We start from the raw sequence: 19,665 nt of genomic DNA on the forward strand, positions 1-19,665 counted from the left end.
TGTTGTCAAAACTAAACAAATAATTAAGAGAAGTAAATACTTAAATTCTAATCCATTATTGTACTCTTGTAAAAGAACATAGATGTCAAAGAAATGAACACGTTGCACACAGTATATTTGTTAATGTAAACTGTAGTGTACATTTGCAAGAGAAAAGATATTGCAAACAGTAAAACAAGTTACACAAAACAATATATTAGACATAGTAAAACATGTGACATATACTTTCACTTGGTAGTAGGTTGTACACACATGTGTTGTGCTACGTGGACTCAAACTAATTTATTTTGTGGCTCTGCGATGATTTTTATTGCACCCGTCTATTGATACCTATGAAAGAATTCAAAGCTGTAGAGAAATTGCTTCATGGAAAGTTGATTTATTTTCAGCTTCCTTCCGCTTCCGGTGTCTGTCTCGGTCCTTGTGCCTCATTTTACATGATAATTGAAGTTCGCAACCCCGGCTTCCATCTCAGACTGTCTTTCCACCCTCATGCATCAAAACGTTTAGAAATCAATGTTCCTAATTGTGGCCGTTACCCATACTTGCCGCCTGTAATTCCCAGTATGAGACGAAGGATGAAGAATAGTCGCAGTCCGAATCGCTCAGACCCGAAAGGTGGAAGGTCCGGATCTCATTACCATGACATGGAGATCAGAAAGGAAATAGGTTTGTAACAAGAATTTTCCTATTACTGACCCTTTGTCATAAACGTTTGCTGTTTCACTTTTAAGATCACTTTTGACTTATAAAAGTAGAAAACGTTAGTAAAGCGTTAAAAAAATGAATTGTGATGAGAGGCGTTGTCTGCCAGCTTCTTATCGCGACATTCTTCACTCGAAAAATAGAACAAACTTAACAGACTTCATTGATGTCTTATTCTCTTGTATATACGTTTGTCTCTATTATCCTCGGTCTTTAGTTGCGCAAAGTATGCTTATAGTCTGTGTGTCCGTATATATGTACGTGTGTGTGTGTGCGCGCGCGTGCACGTACGCACGCATGCACCCACGCACACATATCGACATATCGAAGTAGATGCAATGATTTATCAAAAATTTACAAAAAAAAAAAATGATTTTACAACAGGAAGGAATAAAACAGAAATGTATAGTATGGCTGAAGGAGCTTCGACAACAGTATTTACTTACCTCTTTTTTTTTTTGGAAGTGGATTATCGTGTGATTATCGTGTGATTTTGTCTACTGGTGTCGAATAGTCGTGTGGTTTGATTACTAGGAGTGGTTAATTGGTTTGATAGAGAGTTGGAAGCAAGGTAAATTTAGCCAGGGGTAAAGTAGCGAGGAAGAGAATTTATGCACCCCAGTTCCAAACAATGCTGGCACCGAGAAAGTTTGATCCCTAACGACGACAACCCAAACGACCTCCAGAAAGAAAAAAAAAAGGTTAAGAGTTGGTTTTAACCTGTTTTTATACTTTTCTCCTTCCTTTATTCATATTCATTTCTTCACACCTTCTTAGAGTTAAATGTAGTGAAGTGCTGAAGTTGCGAGTATAAAGAATGGTTTCCTTCTTTACCATAGTATGGTTGTAACTGTTGTAAGCAATTTAATGCTTTTTAACACAGTTTGGTGGTAAAATACTCGGACTGATAGAATATGCAAAGATATAAAATATCAAACAAACATACTTAAGCGGGCGCGCACGCACACACTCTTTCTCTTCTCTCTCTCACACACACACGCACACAAATAGCATCAATTTATAAGAAATGTTTGACCACTAATTTTTAAAAGGATTCTCATTGTTGTAACTGAATTGAGATGACAGTCAAGTAAATGATGTTTCACCTCTCACTCTACATTAACAGTTTTTTTTTTAAATTCGCTCCTCGAGTTGTTTACTGTCAGCGTGCAACAGATTACAAGTGAGTGTCTTCAAGACCTGCCTACCTGTGTGCATCCCAGAGCACAAAGCACGTGCGTAGTCACCATCCTGTCACAACACGCGACATGCATGTCAACACGCGCGCCGTGTGTGCTGCATGCTCTCTCACCACGAACGATGACTCGTGTAGACTTTTGGGTGAGCGAACCTGTCAGTTCGGTTTTCGCCCTTAGATGGCTGCTGCGTGTGGTGCTGGGCCTGAGTCAGCAGCCAGCGCCTGTCATCGGCCCTTCGCCTCGTTATCTACATCTGCTTTGTGCTAAGGTATGTCATTATTGATTTTAATGATTTAAAAAAATCAAATTATTTGTCTGTCTCTCTCTCTCATCACACACACAAATAAAAAAAGTTCAGCGACTGATTGAAAAACAAGTTTTAAGAATTTAAACAAGGGAGTAGCTAGTTGCCTGTGGTCGGGAGCAGAACATTCTTTTCGTTGTTTTGGGATTTTTATCGACATTTTTAATGGTTATTTTAGCTGATGTGGTTTAGGGGTCTACAAAACTCCAAAACTAATCTTCTAAAAAAAAAAAAAAAAAAAAAAAAGAAAAAATCATTTGATTATTGACCCTTGAAAGATGCTGTTTTTCGAAATTTGAGAATATTCCCCCATTCCCACTTTTAGAATAGATAGTGGTGAGGTCTGAGGCCCCTATTTCGAGAATGAGAGTGGGAGTGAGGGGTGGATGATTCAACCAGTTCGATAAATGCTATTCTTGTTCTGTAGTTTCCACAAAAAAGTTCTGCATTCTTGTAGACCGGTAACCATCGAGCGAGCCACATGGACCACGTGCACCAGACGTCGCAGTGCTTGTTGGATGGCTAAGACGAAGCAGTCAGTTAATCTGGTCATAATATATAGCTGCTTCTCGTAACTATTCAGCAAGGTGGTCCCCGGTCCCTTGCACCTATCTCCCCACTACATACCTCGATCTGATGGTGTCGTCTGCACGCACTGGTCGCTCGTACAAGGAGACCCAAGTTGGGAGGGTAGGTCTGAAAAGGGAGTATTGTAGGGTAATCTGTTTTCATCAGGTGGCTACGAGCCACATGGATCACGCCCTCAGACGAGATGAGGGCTGGTCTTTCTGTTCCTGCGCGGGGTGGAAACAAGAGGCACCAGGTGCATGGGCACGAGAGTGGCAGAGAACCGCGAGAGATAGCGAGAATTTATGAAAACGATCGTCAGATTGCAACCCCATGCATTTGCGCAGATACTTGCTTATGCATTTTCATGGAATACATTGCCATCTTCAGCTTACGAGTTCTAGTCTGAGACTCAAGTCAAGATTGAGTTCTCCTTTGCTCGAGAGAGTGTCGGGAGCGTGGACCAGGCTACATTGTGAAGGTGAGTCGAGCTGTGCAGGTGAGTCCAGCTTGGTGAGGGTGACTAGTTTTAGTACAGTTTTATGAAGGAATCGACCTAACCTTACCCATGGGATGGCATATGTTTCCCATCCAAGCATGTACACATCAGTGGGTGCTGTCTGTACAACTCGTGAACATTAATATCACCTGTTGTTATCAGGCTGCTAGAGGATAAGCACTGAAACCGGCAAAAGAGTACGTTGATAGGAGATGAAGAGAAAATGATAACGAGAAAGATGTGAGAGAAGGGTGAGGGATAAAACCCTAAGATAAAAGTCGGTGCAGATGACAGCAACTAAAGGCAAAGATGTTCCCAGCTTCTCATAACCAACGAGTGGCAGCAAGACGTCCAGCAGTGCCCTCGCCTTATTTCTCTTTGCCGAACGTGATGCTCAGTCGATAATGTATTTGTGCTGGGCAAATGACAGGTGTTTAGGAAGCAGCGAATGCGGATTTTGGCTGCATATTAGTGTGTTTGTCCCGAGCTTCGCCAGGCCTGGGCCCAGGACGCAGGTTAGACAGTCCCGTGCTCAGTGCGAGGCTGCAAGGACAAAGGGCTGTAAAGGAAGCTGCGAAGGCGAGACAGAGGAGTTGGGGGGAAAATGGATGGTGGCAGGGGGCGGTTCTGCTGGGTGGGGGACAGAATAAGAGGGGAAGTGTGCGTTGCATGAATATCCGAAGCTGGAAGGTGAAAAGGTTTCTGTCTATTTGTCATGGGCAGCATGACATGGTGCAAAGGTCACTGCAAGGCGAAGACGCTAGAGATCGGCTATGAGGAAGATGGTTCTCACCAGAGGTCGCTTCGTGACATTTTTCCACACCATGACTGTTCATATTCTGCATGATTGTGGCATCCTTAGGGACTCCAGTGAGTCTGTGAGTGTACTTGTGTGTCTAGGCGTGCGTGTTATGTTCGAAAGCGCCTGACCTTGCTCTGTATCCCCCTTCTCTCATTTCCATAAAGAAAACAACTACTAAAACTATATAGTCACTACCCAATATCTTCTGTACACCCTTCCAATGAAGTGTAGTCTCTTTGTGAGGCTTTGTTGGTATGTGTACACCACATCTTTGTACGTTTTTAATTGTCTTGTCCTGGTTAGACGGGTAGGCATGATACTGCGCCACCCTCATCTTTCCACACGTGGCTGTTCAGTCTGTTGTCTGCACCCTCCCCAAGGACTCTACTGTTCTCTGGACAGCATGTGGTAGTCGTCCCTGTGTGCTGATTGCATAACTATCCTAATGATGCTTTTAACCTGTGTGTATGTGTGTGAGGCCGAGGTCATACTAAGCCATTTGTGTATGTCATTAAACTTGCTGCCAGCAGGAAAAGGCTCGACAGAAATGTTTAATTATTATTACTGTAGCAGCTGACGCTGCGATTGATCCGTCCTGGTGCAGTCTTTTATAGGCTTTTCCATTTCCCCATTATCAGAATGGTACAGTGGCATGATGATGATGATGATGATGATGATGATGATGATGATGATGATGATGAGGAGGAGGAGGAGGAGGAGGAGGATGACATGTATAGCTCTTTTCCTCTCATAAAATGGAGCTCAGTGCGCTGTAATATCACGCAGACCGACAGATACCCCTAATCATATGGTATACAACACATTTATACCTAGACAAACCATCATACGGCCATCAGATGTATCCCACATCATTTATCCACCCCAAGAACACTTACAGATCACAAACTGTCATCAGACCGCGGTCTCGTTCACGTTTAAGTCCTGTGATTAACATGAAGAAAGCATGTCAACAATATTTGCGAAATATTTTCAAACTGTTGTAGTATTAGATAATGAAGGTATTTTGAAACCTAGTCGGCGAGTATTGTGTAGCTTTCCTTGCACCTTGCGCCGTTAATCATCTCGTCTGCTAAGGCTGGACCTAAATTTCTTATTTCAGTGGAGGAAATAAAATTATGGGAAATGATAAAGGTTCAGCTACTGTCAGCATGTTTATTCAAAATAAAACATGTTACGTTAGTGAACCGTGTGTTTTTCATTTTCCTTTGGCTTTAATCCATCGGTCGATTCACACTCTCTAGGGGTATTTTTCCTCGACCATAGTCATGATAAAAGACTGCTTACCCCGTTTTCTTGCATACTCCTTTGGAAGAGCTATGGCACCATCCTCTGGGGATGGATAAACCACGCGCCCGTGGGTACATGACAGGTTGGTTGCCCAACGATAAGGTTGAGCACGGTGGGAGAACTTTCTCTGTCAGGTGTGCTGCCTGCATCATGATTTTACATCTCCCAACCTCGCCCCTTCAGTTTCAGAAGCTGTATTCCTGTGAGCAGCTCTAGCTTCTAGACTGAGGAGGGCTGCAGAGCTCAAGTTCGTAGACGCTCCTCGTCCTCATGTTGTCCTGTTTGGTCCTTCTCCAATGTAGCCCCGCTTTTGTGGAACTCGCTTCCCCTCTCGACCAAGGAGTCTGATAGTATTGCATCTTTCAAGAAAAATCTTAAGACTCACTTGTTTAACTTATTGAGACCTGCAGTTTGGTGGCTGCTTGGGATCACCGCGCATTGAGCGCATCTTTGATGCGGATACTAGCGCGCTACAAAACTCCATCATCATCATCCTGTCGGAATACAGACAACTGATACAACCGAACAGAAATGGCGCAGGCATATGACATAAAGAGTATACTAGCATTGAAAAGTAAATGAGGGAGACACAGAAACAGGCGTGCGATTTTGTGAGAGAGGGAGACAGAGAGAGCGGGGTGGTGGTTGAGAGACAGAGACAGTATTGAAAGCAAGGTTGAAGAAGTACGCTCTCTGTCTCTCCCTCCCCCGCTCGACATTATGATACATGCAGCCATCTATTGACCATTTCATAATAAAGTATTATTCACTTCTATTAATCTAACTTGATAATATTTTTTTCCTTTTTTCTGTCTTCTCAGAGCAGTTTTGAGCAGTGATTTCTCAAGCGTTGACATCGGGAACACATCAACTGGAGCTTACTGTGTGTGGCCTCTCCTTGCGTACAATAGGCTTTTAATTACATTTCTCTCCCGGCTTTCCATCGCTTATTCTTCTGTCATTTTTATCTTTGCCACACAGTTTTTTGAAGTTCATCCCGTGGTCATTACGCTTAAGTATGTTACGTCAGCTTCGATTTCGCAGCACACCGCGTGCGCACGCGCGCCTGTACCCTGACGAGTGTCTTTCTCAGCATGGCGATGCTCCGACTGGTTGGAGGTTCAAGCGGGTTCTACCCTCCTTCCGTCCACTCTTGCATGCGTGGGAATTAAGCGCCCTCCGTTCAAAGAGAAAACAACCGTCACAACCACCACCATGTCTCCTTTTTTTCAACCTCCCCTCCCATCACACACCCCTTGGAAACCAGTCTCTCATCCCCCTCCCCTCCACCATCATGGAATCCTGAACTGCAACATCCACCCCCTCCCATCTCTCTCTGGTTCGTTTCCTTTTTCACGTGCATCTCCTTCTCTCTCTCTTTCTTTCCTTTTTTTTTTTTTTGCTCTAGCTTTTTTCTTAAACCTTTCCGTCCACCCTTCTGCACTTTCAACCTTCTAGCAAACCTCGGAGAGGCTCTGGCATTTGTGCCTCATCCATCTCCAGAGAAAGAGTAAGTGTACCAGCTACTTGCTCTTCACTCCTCACTTTCAACCTTACAGTAGTTTTCTTCCAGCTGGGATTCTTTCAATTGCTGCATTGCAGCTCTTAGTCATACTGAGGTTCTCTTTAAGAACTGCTTCAGACGGAACGATACAACTTTTTATATTATTTTTATAATCTGCCATCTCACTCCTCGGGAGCACAAAGAGCGGATTCTCGTGCCGGCAAGATGAAAAATCCCTCTTTCATGGTGCTGTGCGCCCCATTGTGCCTGAAGTAATGTCGCTGGAATGGGACAGCTGAATGCAGGGGAGAGGCGAAGTGAGACAAGATTCTTGCTTCCTCTTGCCTCCATGGTGTACGACAGGGAGAACAAATGGTCTGAACTGGATAAAATGGTGAGTGCCACAACATTTGGTTTTCGAGGTCTTTGTTTTTTGCTTGTTTGCTTTGCTTGTTTGTTGTTGTTGTTGTTGTTGTTGTTGTTGTTGTAATGTTGTTGTTTTTAACTCAGCCTACGTTTTGATAGTGGAGTTTCACCTTGTTTGCATCAGGTGAAGCTAAGGATAGAATAATTCCTCATTTCATCCACTGCTGACTTACCTCCGGCTTTTTCGTCTTTAGCAAACAATCTTTCAATAATTATTACGCACCTCATAATTTAGTGTTTGGGTGGAGCAATGATTGCATCGTTGAAGAATAAACTAACAATTTAAAAATAGAATCTTAACTCCCTTTTTCTATCTTCGCAATCCTTCTCACTTGTCTTTCAGCAATGCATCCGTCTACCGTTTATTTTAGCAAGGATGAACAGTCACATTCCAGTCCAAAAAGAACCGATCTACCTAACAAGAAATGCGGAGTCCACGTCATCACAGCAGGGAGATAACTCTAGCCTCCTTTCGCTTAGCAGTTGTTGTTCTTGAGTGCGCAGGCGCACTGCGGCGTGTAGGCGGAAGACGTATAGTTGTGCTGATTGGCTGCACTGCGGGCGACTAGAGTTCTTACGCTCGGATGAAACCACTTGACGAGAGTGATACCTTTCGCAGCTCATTGCCATTCGCACGAGTGTGGCTCCAGACTCGATCCCCGTGATTTAATGGCGATAAGGGACACATAAAGGAACTGTTCGCCCGCAAGACCTGATTGTGACTGGCCACTGTTTCTTCCTAGATGTACATAAAAAGGTCTAGGAGGCTAAAATATACTAGAAGAATGCTAGTAGGCAAAACTGTTAGTGTCTGTCTGTCTGCTTGTCTGTCTTCCATAAGCAGCCCAGCCATTAATGGTTTCTTATGTCCTTAGAGGAAGGTAATCTAATTCTCAAATTGGATTATTAATGTCTCTTAGATGCATATTTTTAGTCCGATTCCACCATAAGCATCATCCTTGAATGGGAAGTGAACTTGTCACACTCTGCTCTACACCTGTCGCATGTAGTGTCGTATTCATTAGTTACAACACCAGGCTGCCCGATGCTTTAGCTAAGAGACCTGTATTCGAAATGGAATTTTTTTCCAGTATTCTTATATCTAAAAACAGTGACCACATGAATTTAAAGTTTGCTTCAGCATCGCTGCAACATACTTGTGTACTTATTGCTTTACACCTCAATGTAATTTGACTAGTACGCGCACACACACGCATACACATACACATACACATACACATACACATACACATACACATACACGTACACGTACACATACACATACACATACATATACATACACTGTCTAGTCTCTCCACGTCTTGTTTGACAAGTGTTGGGAGCTCTCTCAAGAATGATTTAGGGACTTCATTTTCAGTTTATTTTCTTCCTTCGATTTCATGTTGTAGGTAAGAACAGGCGCTCGTGCTATTTAAATAGAAGCAATTAAGTTCCCAGTTTTTTCACAATTTTAACAACTATAATCTTAGCTTTATTACAGAAGTATAACAGTGTCTTGGTCTTGATCAGCTTGATAGTTAATAATACGCTCAAATGTTGATATACACTACCTTATATGTCTTTTATATTGTTATATATGGTATAGTGCAATGGAGTGAATGGCGTAAACATAGAATATGCCATATGATTAATAGGTAAATGAAGAATAAATGTTTATATTTCAAAAATAAATAAATAAAATAATGTGCAAATAATAATAAGGAAAAAAATAAATGTTTATATATGTTGTTAAAAAGAAAGCTAGTTTAATTGTTAGATACTAGATAGTATATTGAAATTACTTTAAATCAGAGTCCTGCACAAAAATGTTGGGGGCAAAAATGTCTGGCACTATTTAATGTTTGTGATATTGTTATGTATGCTCGTTATAATTCAAGGAATATGATTTGGATGATTTTGTCATGTAATGCAATGTGTTAATGGAAAATAAATGTTATTTGAAAAAAAAAAAAAAAAAAATACGCTCAAATGTTTCTTAGAGCTTATAACTATATTTCCGTTCATTCATTTCTCGTTGGCAGTATTAACCTTTCATGAACCCTGTCGTATTATTTTTTAGTCAGATTCACTTTTAATTCAATCCTATCAGTTCCAAACTGCAGGCAGTTTCAGTGATTTTGTAACACAACCGGAGTTTCCGATAACAGAATGAAGTAATCAGCAAAAAAGTAGTAGGCAGAATTCAATGGCGCCTGAAAAAAGCTGCACACCTTGTTTACCAGAGTTAGAAATCTCTAAGAGGAGTGTACAAATAAAATTGAAAAAACAAAAGATCAATGAACTTTACAATCTTGTTTACTCTCACCTTTGGAATATGAGAAATACTTTACTCTTTCATTCGTCTGTCAATCTACTGTGGAAAGATTGTTAAATTTCTTTTAAAGCAGCAGTTGACCCTTGACCCAAACGTTTATAACCACGGATGATGCGGTGCTCCTATTGACCGAATCCATTGCTTTCTTGAAATCAGTGACAGCTTTTCATAATTAAGAGTTTCGAACTGAAAGATTTGGATAAATATGGTCAATGGTGCTGCTACATTCACTTCTGTAGCCTGCTGGTGTTCAGTAATCTTAATCTTTATGATGAAGTTAATCTGCCATTCTATGAGGCGCTCTGGGTATTACAGTACTATCGATGGGTCAAAGATTTTGCTTACAGTGCTTGTCAAGATAACACCTATATATCTGCCTGGGATGTTAGGATCACCTTTCTTATATTGTTGATTTTTTCCATGTAGCTCGTGTTCTATAACTGAATAGAATATATAAGCTACAGAAACCTCTTAATAATAGGTTTGCCTCTTATTAACGTTTAAATCGTGAATACCCAAACGGAGTTTGATAAAAGTATCTCTAAACGTGGTTGTTGTTATAACTGATAAATTAATTTCCATTTAGAGTGTCATCTTAAAAGAACTAAAGAAGCGATGGAGAGAGAGAAATGACAAATCTTTATTTACGATGGTAACAGAATAATCAAATTTATGCTTTTTTACATGTAGCCCTCGATCTAAGGAAAGGAAACTTAAACACTACTTAACTATAAAAGAAATGTATTAAAGAGAGAACATTAGAATATGTACAAGAATGTGACGCTACCTGAATAGTTCAGGCTCCTCTTTAATAAGTCGATTCTTGATATGGGTATATTGAGTCTGAGATATTATTATTATTTTTTTTTGTAGAAAATAGTGCAGAAAGCTTAGTGGACATTTGACCTCAATAATATAATAATTAACAATAATTAATATTAATAATAATAATGATAATAATAAATGCAAAATTTGTAAAGTGCATACTCACACTCCTAAGGGACAGCAGACGTGGGGCAGGAAAACAAATAATATAGATGAACCACAAAACAAGAACAAGAGATGAGAGTAAATGTTATAGATGAGCACATTCTACAGAGATAAAGGAGTGAGGGAACGCGAGAAAGAGAAAAGTTAGAGATGCCAGGTACAGACAGATAGTGACGGACAGAGAGACGGACACACAGAGAGAACGAACAGCATTTGTCGGTTGTCAGAGTGTGAGAAAGTGAAGACCGATCGTCGTTCTTAGCTGAGGACACCTTGTCGTGGGGCTCGGTGTGAAGTTTCTAAGGTTGATGCTGCACATACCCCACCTCGCATGTTGCTAACCGCTTTACAACCGCCAACAAGCCTAAGTGCTTACGTAGCCTGTACTCCTATTATTCGTCGAAATATTTGCCGGGGAAGGGTGTTCTCCAAAGTCGCATCCGAAAGGATGATGTATTCTTCTTAATCGCGGATATCCATAAAGATGCTCACTGCAAGTAAAAAGAAATATATCAGCAACCAACACGACAGGAAAGGACAAGAAATAATGTTGTTTGGTAAAATCAGAATCTGAGCATAAACTTCGCAGTAAGTTATGAGTTGCTATTATTAATGATAATATAAATTATTAGTCGGTATCCTGATTGATAATAACAAATGGACGAAAGGTAGCAACAAATTAAAGTTGTTTTTTCAGTCTTGTGCCAGTTTTTCAGTCTAACATTAAAGTTCTACCCTGCAGTTCCTAAAGGATACACTGTATATGTAAGTTGGTAGACGACTTGTAATACTGCGTTGGTTATCTGACATGAGTACAGAAAAATGAGAAAGGGATGGGTAGCGCCAACATTTGGATTTTTTTCAATCTAGTATACTACGGACAACACAATAAAAAAATGTAATTCCGTTTCTTCAATAGTCTTACAGAAGGGAAAATTTGGACTAATACTTGAATCTGTTATATACCTTAATTTATTACACTTAAATCGTCGAAAATAATATGTCGATTCGCTTTGAAGCCACTGAGCTTAACCATTAAATTTGTTGAGTCAGGATGCCATCTTGGAAAACATATTTGGATTTATTTTAAGGTGTGTGTTAACTGCTTTGCTGATTTATATATATATTAATTATGATATAATTATCCGATATCTGCATATTAACTAAGACATATTTTTTGCTTTTTAAAAAATTATATTTCTTCACAAATATATGATGTCATTTGTATCTATATGTATATTTGCTCGCGCAGAATAGTAATAGTGAATTGTCTGAAGTACAGAACAGCGGACTGTGTGACATATCAGTAAGATTGAAGTAAATATATCATTAGAGTATTATATGGCAACAGCAGAATGGTTGCTATGTTGAGCAGCTCATGAGTAAAGTGTGTTGAACACCAAAGTTCCTGGTGCCAATGATGCCTGTCGCCTGTAGTGCCGCAGCCACAGCTGACGGAAGCTTTTACTACGCATGCGTTGCATCCTGGATGGGAGGATAGGAGGAGCGCAGTTTGTTTTTAATGACTTGTGGATGTCTGTTGTTCGCGAAAGGCCTGATGTGCACGAGCTAAGACGGGGAAGGAGGGAGAGAGCAGGGGAAGGAGTGATTAGCAATTTTCACATTTCGTAGGATAAAAGTCTTTGTGTAGGATGCGATCTCACAACCGCTTGTTACCAATATAGAAACCCATCTCTGTGGAAGTAACCACCCTACTTCTCCCCATCCCAAAAAAAAAAAAAAAAAAAATTAGGGCAGTTTTTCTTGTTTTTGGTCTACTTTCCGCCTAATAACATTATGTCGTTGTGGCAACCAGCAACCGTTCATTATCTTTCTCAAATAAAGGAAGACAGCGCTTATGACGGAGCTCAGGTGCTGCTGCAGACGACAGGCGGACACGCAGGTTTTCGAGAGGAGGGGAAGGCAGAGGGAGAGGGAAATGGCTGACAAGAGGACGTGGATGAACACGAGTTTTAGTTCCCAGTTAACCGAACAAAGTGGTCCTTCTGCGAAACATCGTTACGAGGGTCCTCGGGGTTGTGGGGACGGGGAGAAGGAGAGCATAGGAGTAGCCTACACACCACCACCCTTACTGTAGGAGCCAGTCTCCAACGCTCAGTGCACCCTAACAGACTCAAGTAGTAAAGCCGTCACAACTCGCCACGAAGGTGCTTCCCACCGTCCAGACAATTAACTGCCAGCCATTATTCTTTCCTACCACCACCACCTCTCCCTTCCATCCCTCCCTCAATGCTGCGGTGTCTGCCTGCAGGCTGCCAACTGCGTTACTCACAGGTGAGGCGTGCGACACTAAGTGTAGGACGGAGGGTGAGGGCTGCCTGCAGTCGCACAGCGCCGGGGGAAGAGGTTCGTCAGGCGGTGAGGAGAGCACGACTGATGGGGCTCTCTCTCTTTCGTTGGAGGGAGGGGTGGGGAAACAGGCCGAGGGATTGTCCCACCTCCACACGAGATCAGCGGTTTAGTTTCGTAGAGACTGACTGCCTAGGTGTGCGGGATCAGGCGCAGGTAGGTGATTCTCAACCAAGTCGCATCTCACGACAGCGCTGGTGAACAGAAAAGACTGGAGAAGAGAAGTTGAAGGGGGTGCGACTAATGATAGATGAATTGCTGGTCGTCAACCAGGTATTGTTGCTGTACCCCGCCCTCGTCTAGGGGAAGACAGCTGTCACAGGCTGTACATACGTCACCCAGCGTGTCGCCACGTGACAGGTGGCAGGTGAGATCCGTGCGTTGTGTGTAGGTAAGACTATCCTCAGCAGACAGAAGGAAACCAACACAAGACGCTGCCCAGCGTCACACGACAATGGTTTCCCAGTGACTAAGACTTCAAAAACTCCGTCGGAACTATGTTCCTGCCTCATTGCTCATATCCCAGGGCTTGAACCAGTCATGCGTGAGTTTCCGGTGCGTGCCAGGACGACAGAGATACAGAGACACATCGCACTGAACGTCTGGCTGCGAGATAGGTAGGTGTATACTTTAGTCTTTATACACAGAATTATTTAAACAGCAGATAAAGAATTCTGTCACACTAACAAGAAAAAGCATCCCAAATGGTATGCAGTTAGTGGTTAAAATTTATTTTACGCAGATTAGTAGGTGGTGGTTGTAGAGACTATGATATTATTTTGTAAACACAACTGCTGCCAAAGGTCACAGGAACTAGGGGCAGTAAGAGTTTATTATAATTGTTCACGGGACGGGAGCGGTTCATAGCAACAACTAGCAACTCAAACGTTTAATGAATGCATGAAAGGATACCTTTTCTTACCAAACTCTTTCTCTCTCTCCCTCTTTGTGTGACTACTTATTCGTCCAGGCGCATCTTGTTTATATCGCGGCTAAACCCCATTTCCTCCAGTCGTTCGCAAGTCTTATCCATTGGAAAAAAAAATCATCATAGGCGTAGAGATATTAGGACCTCTTTCTGCCAGAATTCCCAGTATTTCTACTTTGGCAAGCGTCCTGTAGCAGTATTTTGATCCGAAGGACGGAATGCACTGCTAGTGCACTTACAGCTTACACAGATACATGGAACAAAACAAAACAAACAAAAATCACATATAAAATACCTGACATATCACCGCGTGTTTTCCTGCGTGTGTTTGTGCGCGTACACGCGCTTTGTACCAGTAAGTATAGCTTGTAGTTAGAACCAGGTAGTGGAATAATTATTATCTGAGACCGTGAAGAGACTGGGGATAGTCGCTGTGCTATCTGTATGCAGATAGCCTCAGTCTGTCATTAGAACTATTCAAACTGGCGTTGTAGTTCACCTGTTTTATCCCATCAGGGGGCGATAGCTGTAATTAATTTGATGTCTGAGAGAGGGTTTCGATTCCCTTACCCTGGTCCCTTGTCTTTTTAAAGTTTTGCAAATGACAAAAAATAATCTTCGCCACTAGCCTGCCCACTTCCTACGGATTTACCTCCCTTTGTCCGGTCGGCAGATGCAACATACCCATGAGTTGTCTGCCCCATTAGAGGACACGTTGGGGATTTCTAATCCCTCCAGTCTGGCAAATAATTACCTCTTTAAACTCATTTGAGAAAGTTTTATAAAAAGCAAACTACAATGTTACAATTCTTTACAATTCTGGCATTACATGCAGAAATGATTGTTGGTGCATTGTTTAATTTATTTAGTTGTTTTAGTTTAGTTGAACTCCGTTCCAGCCAGAGAAAGCATCAAATCCGTATACTTACTTCATAATTTTTGCTTTAAAAAAATTTTTTCCTTAGGTTTTAAGCTCACGACTGTTATTTTTCCTGAGTTCCGCAACTTTACTGACCGAACTTCACTGTAAAATAAAATGTATCTGCGATAAATTGGTTTTCTTTTACTGAATAGTTTATGAATGCACAGCTCACCATCATTTTTGTATAAATTAAATTATAAACTGCAGTCTGTAAGCATCTTGACGGTTACAGCTGTGGGATTTATCAGTGTTTTTTGTTGTTTAGGTGTTTTTTGTGTTTGTTGCTTTTCCTTACTTCAAACGGTTTTTGCTGGAGCATTGAGGTGATGTATCTGCTGTCAAAGACGTGAGAGGCTTTGTCGGAAGATATAAATGTGCAGGTGATGAGAACACAAGGATGTACTGGCGCTTGCCCTGGCGTCTATTGTCCCGGCAGGGTGCACACTGTTCACCAAAATAATCTTTTTGCCTGAGTTTCGCAAACGAGGGCCAACAGCACGAGGGTGCAAGCAAACCCAGGATTCAACGCAAATTTCATGTAAGAAACCCTCCAGCCTTCCGTCTTCCACAAAGTGAGTGAAGGTGTGGTGAGGGGGTGAGGAGAGCAACAAAGATTTGGGGGGCGGGGTGGAGTCAACCTCTCTCAACCTTAGTAAGCCGCTTCTTTGTGTCACTGCAACTTTTAAGTCTGCGAAACAGCGAGCGTTTATTTAGACGTCCACTCGAGCGAAAGAACATCTGTCAGCTCCTCTGAGGCGTGAAACCTCTCCGTTCAGCTGTGAAACTCGTCAATTTCCCGTCAACAGGGGGCGCTTCTTCTTCACGCGGCCAGAGCTACAGACGTCAGCCTTTCAATGGCAGGTGCCGAGCGACTGCTCTGGAAGACAGAAGAGAGAAAAAGAAAACAAATTGGGGATACATCTTGCGAGTGAGATGATACTTTCAACTGGTTTTGTTGTATGTCTCAACACGTCTGTCAGTCCGAGTGTCTCAGTCTTGCTGCCTCGAGCTGCTCTTCGAGCTGTGTGGCAATGGAGGAAACTTTTATGGTAGAGTTGTAGGAGGAGAGAAGCTGTGTGTTCTACAAAGTGAAGGAGGGAGAAGAAGAGTTGTCAGAGAGGAGTGTGGGAGCAAGAAGTGGTTGGATGATGAAGGAGTGTCTCCACCAATGAATAAACCGAGTCTTAAGTAAGAGATGAGCTTGGTCCTAGTGAGCTGTGCTCAGTGCGGAACGCCGCGGAGACCTTTCATCCCGTCGCCATTCACCAAGTGCGGGAGGCGTTTAGGGAGTAAATCAGTTCCTCCCGAAGAGCTGATAGGCAGGGGACCTAACAAGGAGATTTTTCAATAGAGAATCAGTCGATACACACTTCAAACATGCTGTCATTTCTGAAGCATGTTTGACAGGAGAGACCCCGAGATGTGGGGCGACTGGCTTGCCTGATCAAACGGAACTGGCAATATAGTGCTGACCCTGTGCACAGACCTTCTAGTCTTGGTTCGTGCACTCAAGGTGGTAGTGGGGTTGACCGGGTGGGAAGGCAAATAGATGAGGGGCGGCCAGTAGAATGGGGCGCATATCGGTTGGTATGTTCTTTGGTCTATCCCACTACTACATACAGAAAGGAAGGAGTGCGTGAAAGGTGTTCATGATCTACTGTATGCTTAATAACCAAAACCTTTAAAAACAAATCCTCAAAGGTAATGTCCCTTTCGACAGTTGCTCCTTTGACAGTTTTGGTATTCTCTCTCACCTTCATCCATTTACCTGTGTTTTAATCAGACTAGCCAACTAGAAACATGTTAATTTTTGCGCAGCAGTCCAAACACAGATTCACACAAACCCTGAACACTGTTTTAGTATTTTGACACTACTCTGTGTCTTTATACTTTGACACAATTTGTGTCTTTTTCTTGAAGAGTTCCTTACTTTAGCTTATGTGTAGATTCAACAGCAGACAGGATAGCCATAAGCGCCCACCTCCACTTTAATGATTGAAACACAAACAAAACAGAAGCGGGTGTTGATATATACCCGGAGCTGTAGTTACAAAGCGGTGGCAAAGATGCCATGGGGTAATGAGTGTCCATAGTGTCCTCGGGCTCTGAGAATCACATTATATGTACAAACTCATGACACTTTTCATTGAGTTTGCTGTATCTCTGTACCATAAACATTAGTATTTTCCTACGTGTCTGTGTGTGTGTGTGTACGCGCGCGCGCGCAGGCCCTCGTGGAGGGTTGTTGTATAACATGATCTATACGCACGTGCCTTTTTGTGTTCTTCTACTTTCTTCACCTCTGTGAAAAATCGTGACACGTGGGCCCTCACGTGAGTACGTCCCTTGATTAATAATGCCTTACGCTTACCAAGCGTTGACAACTGCTTACCGCCCATGTCTGCCAGTGAAAAAATATCGCACCGCGAAATTGCTTTGGCATTCAGGGAATATAGTTGTCTTCCAGCTGGCAAAACTGCACAAATTTTAAGGAAGCGAAAAAAAAAAAAAACAAAACAAAAAAAAAAACAAGCAGGAGAGTATGCAACGTTTGCTCTTACAGATATACAATCCGTGCTCCACTCCCTTCCCCACCGTTGAAGGGTCTCGCTCTCTCCTTCGCTCTCTTTCGTCTGAGAGCGAAATAAAGGTGTTATGTCACGGTTTGCTAAATATGTCCTTCTTTAAATGCCTTTGGTGGCGATATCCTTCATGTCACATAAAAACAAGTCTGGGGGAGGTCTGTGCTCGTTCAAATCAGTATCTGGTCAAGCATACTCACCTTTTACCTCCAATGTATATTGTGTATATGATGCGCTTACCTCATGCAACAACAAAGAAAAGTGTTTTTGTATTGTCTTATTTCGTCGTCCTGCTTAGTAATTCCTTTAATATGAAATCCCTTTTCCTATTTTCTAATCTTAGATCCTCTTTCTCTGTTTCTCCACCCACCTCTGTGAGTGTCCTCCCGACAGTCTGTATGTTTGCCTGTATGTCTTAATTTGTGTTGTCCCCTTCGTCTGTTCCCGTGATCCCTTTTGTACTATAGTCACCCTCCCTATTATCTCCTCTCAGCAATTTCTTTCTCCTTTTGTCCCATTTTCTTTTCTAGATGTGCACGTAGGTCCTGATTTGTCGATTTCCTGTCACATCTTACGGCCATATCGCTCTCAGGTCCTTCTGCTTTTATTGAAGACGCGAGGTCATCAGGTCGCTACCTGCGCACGGCACGCGAGAGGCACTGCGGTAGAGTGTGAGGGAGAGGGCAAAGTTTGCGATACTCACGCGATAGCATCATCGCCATCTTTTGATCGGCCTTTTAAACAGCCGCTCGCACCGCAGACAACTCTTGCCAACCATAATTGCGTCTCCTCCGGTCGTCAGGTCTGAGATGGCGAGGTCAGATGACTTTAGTCTTCAAAGAACTTGCGTCATATTAAAGCTGTAGACCACTGTAGACCCCTGTAGACCCCTAGACACAAATTACTAATTTATAAAACCTTCCTTCTCCTGTCCACCCCGACTTGTCTGATAAGAACGAAATCCGAAGCAGCGTGCAGGGGCTGAGTTTGGTCAAAGAAGATTAGTAAATAATTGTCCTTCTTTAGTGTAAATAAACGTGAGTGCATTTAAGAAGTCATCAGGATTGATGCTAGTTCCACTTTTTATCAAGCAGTCTGATTTTGTTGACCTCACTGTGAAATTCCTGCAATTTCTGGAGGAAAACAACATATTTCTATATGAAGATAATACATACTGAATCTGCCTGCTTGTGCGAGTACATAATTGTTATTTCGTGCAAATCTTTATTGTTTCTTACCAGTGTTTGTTTTTTTTTTTTTTTTTAACCATAACATACTGGCAAGCATCAGGCTGATTGGCGATTCAGGTTCTTGGAGTTTTTTTCTTTGTGCAACAAGCGACAGCCATCATGCTCATTCATCATTAAAACCTTTCAGTCTCGGCTCCCACCCGAGTGGAAAGAGGCGTTTTCAAGTACGGACACTAGCGACACCCAGAACGCTAATGTAGTGGTTATTTACTTTATTTACTTTACGCATGGGCGACTACTGGAGCTGCAACGGGAAGTCAGGGTGAGAAGGGTGGTGGGGTGGGGACCACACGGGGAAGAGAGGTCACGGCACGAGGCTTGCTTGTGATTGGCGATCTCTGTTGTCACAGATGAGCATGCTGATGATGTACTTGACGTTTGTAGCCGAGTGTTTCAGCATCTTGTATCCAATACCAATTCCCCTCTCACAAAACGAACTAATAAAATATACCGGAGAAAAAAAACAATAAAATAATAAATTACAGCGAAGACTAAACACAAAAGAGTGCAGACTACATCTTCTTAGCCCGCCCTTTTCATGTCCTCAAATTCTCCATAAACCACTTTAGGGTTCATTACCCAGAGGGCCAAGCAAACAATAAATCCTATCTGTAGCCATTATTAGCTAGCCTGTATTATCAATGTAAGAGTTTCCTGAAACAAAGCCTGGTATGTTTGCCCGTTATGACCTCGTCATAAATGAATGGCAACATGTTAATAGACTGGGTGCTGGGGACTGTGGCGGTGTGCTTTCTGTTTCTCTGAAAGCAAATTTATTTTTATTGTTCTAATTCTTGTCGAGCTTGATCAAGATGTCTTTGTCATGATGATGATGATCTTTGCAGGCATTTCATTTCCTTTCCATTGTAGCTTTTCGAAAGATATGATATTTCAAAACTAAAGTAGCAGAAAAAATATTTTTTTAAAAAGACTCGAAAACTGAACCTGGCTTAACCTCTGTCAATGTTTTAATG

The 19,665-nt window shown here is 42.2% G+C and overlaps 1 protein-coding gene across 5 annotated transcripts in view; it reads left to right on the forward strand.

Moving 5' to 3' along the window:
- Positions 1-1,882: 1,882 nt before the first annotated feature.
- LOC112570893 overlaps positions 1,883-19,665 on the forward strand; it is a 52,061-nt gene continuing 34,278 nt past the window's right edge. For 2 of the 5 annotated variants that reach the window (XM_025249600.1, XM_025249597.1), the window contains exon 1: positions 12,148-13,626. The gene's annotated coding sequence lies outside the window, so the exon portion shown is untranslated. Of the gene's footprint in view, positions 2,173-3,116; positions 3,257-6,785; positions 7,283-12,147; positions 13,627-19,665 lie in introns of those variants that run through there. The other 3 variants (XM_025249601.1, XM_025249603.1, XM_025249602.1) reach the window with 3 other exon arrangements.

The sequence above is a fragment of the Pomacea canaliculata genome, linkage group LG8, assembly GCF_003073045.1.
Source record: "Pomacea canaliculata isolate SZHN2017 linkage group LG8, ASM307304v1, whole genome shotgun sequence".
NCBI lineage: Eukaryota > Metazoa > Mollusca > Gastropoda > Architaenioglossa > Ampullariidae > Pomacea > Pomacea canaliculata.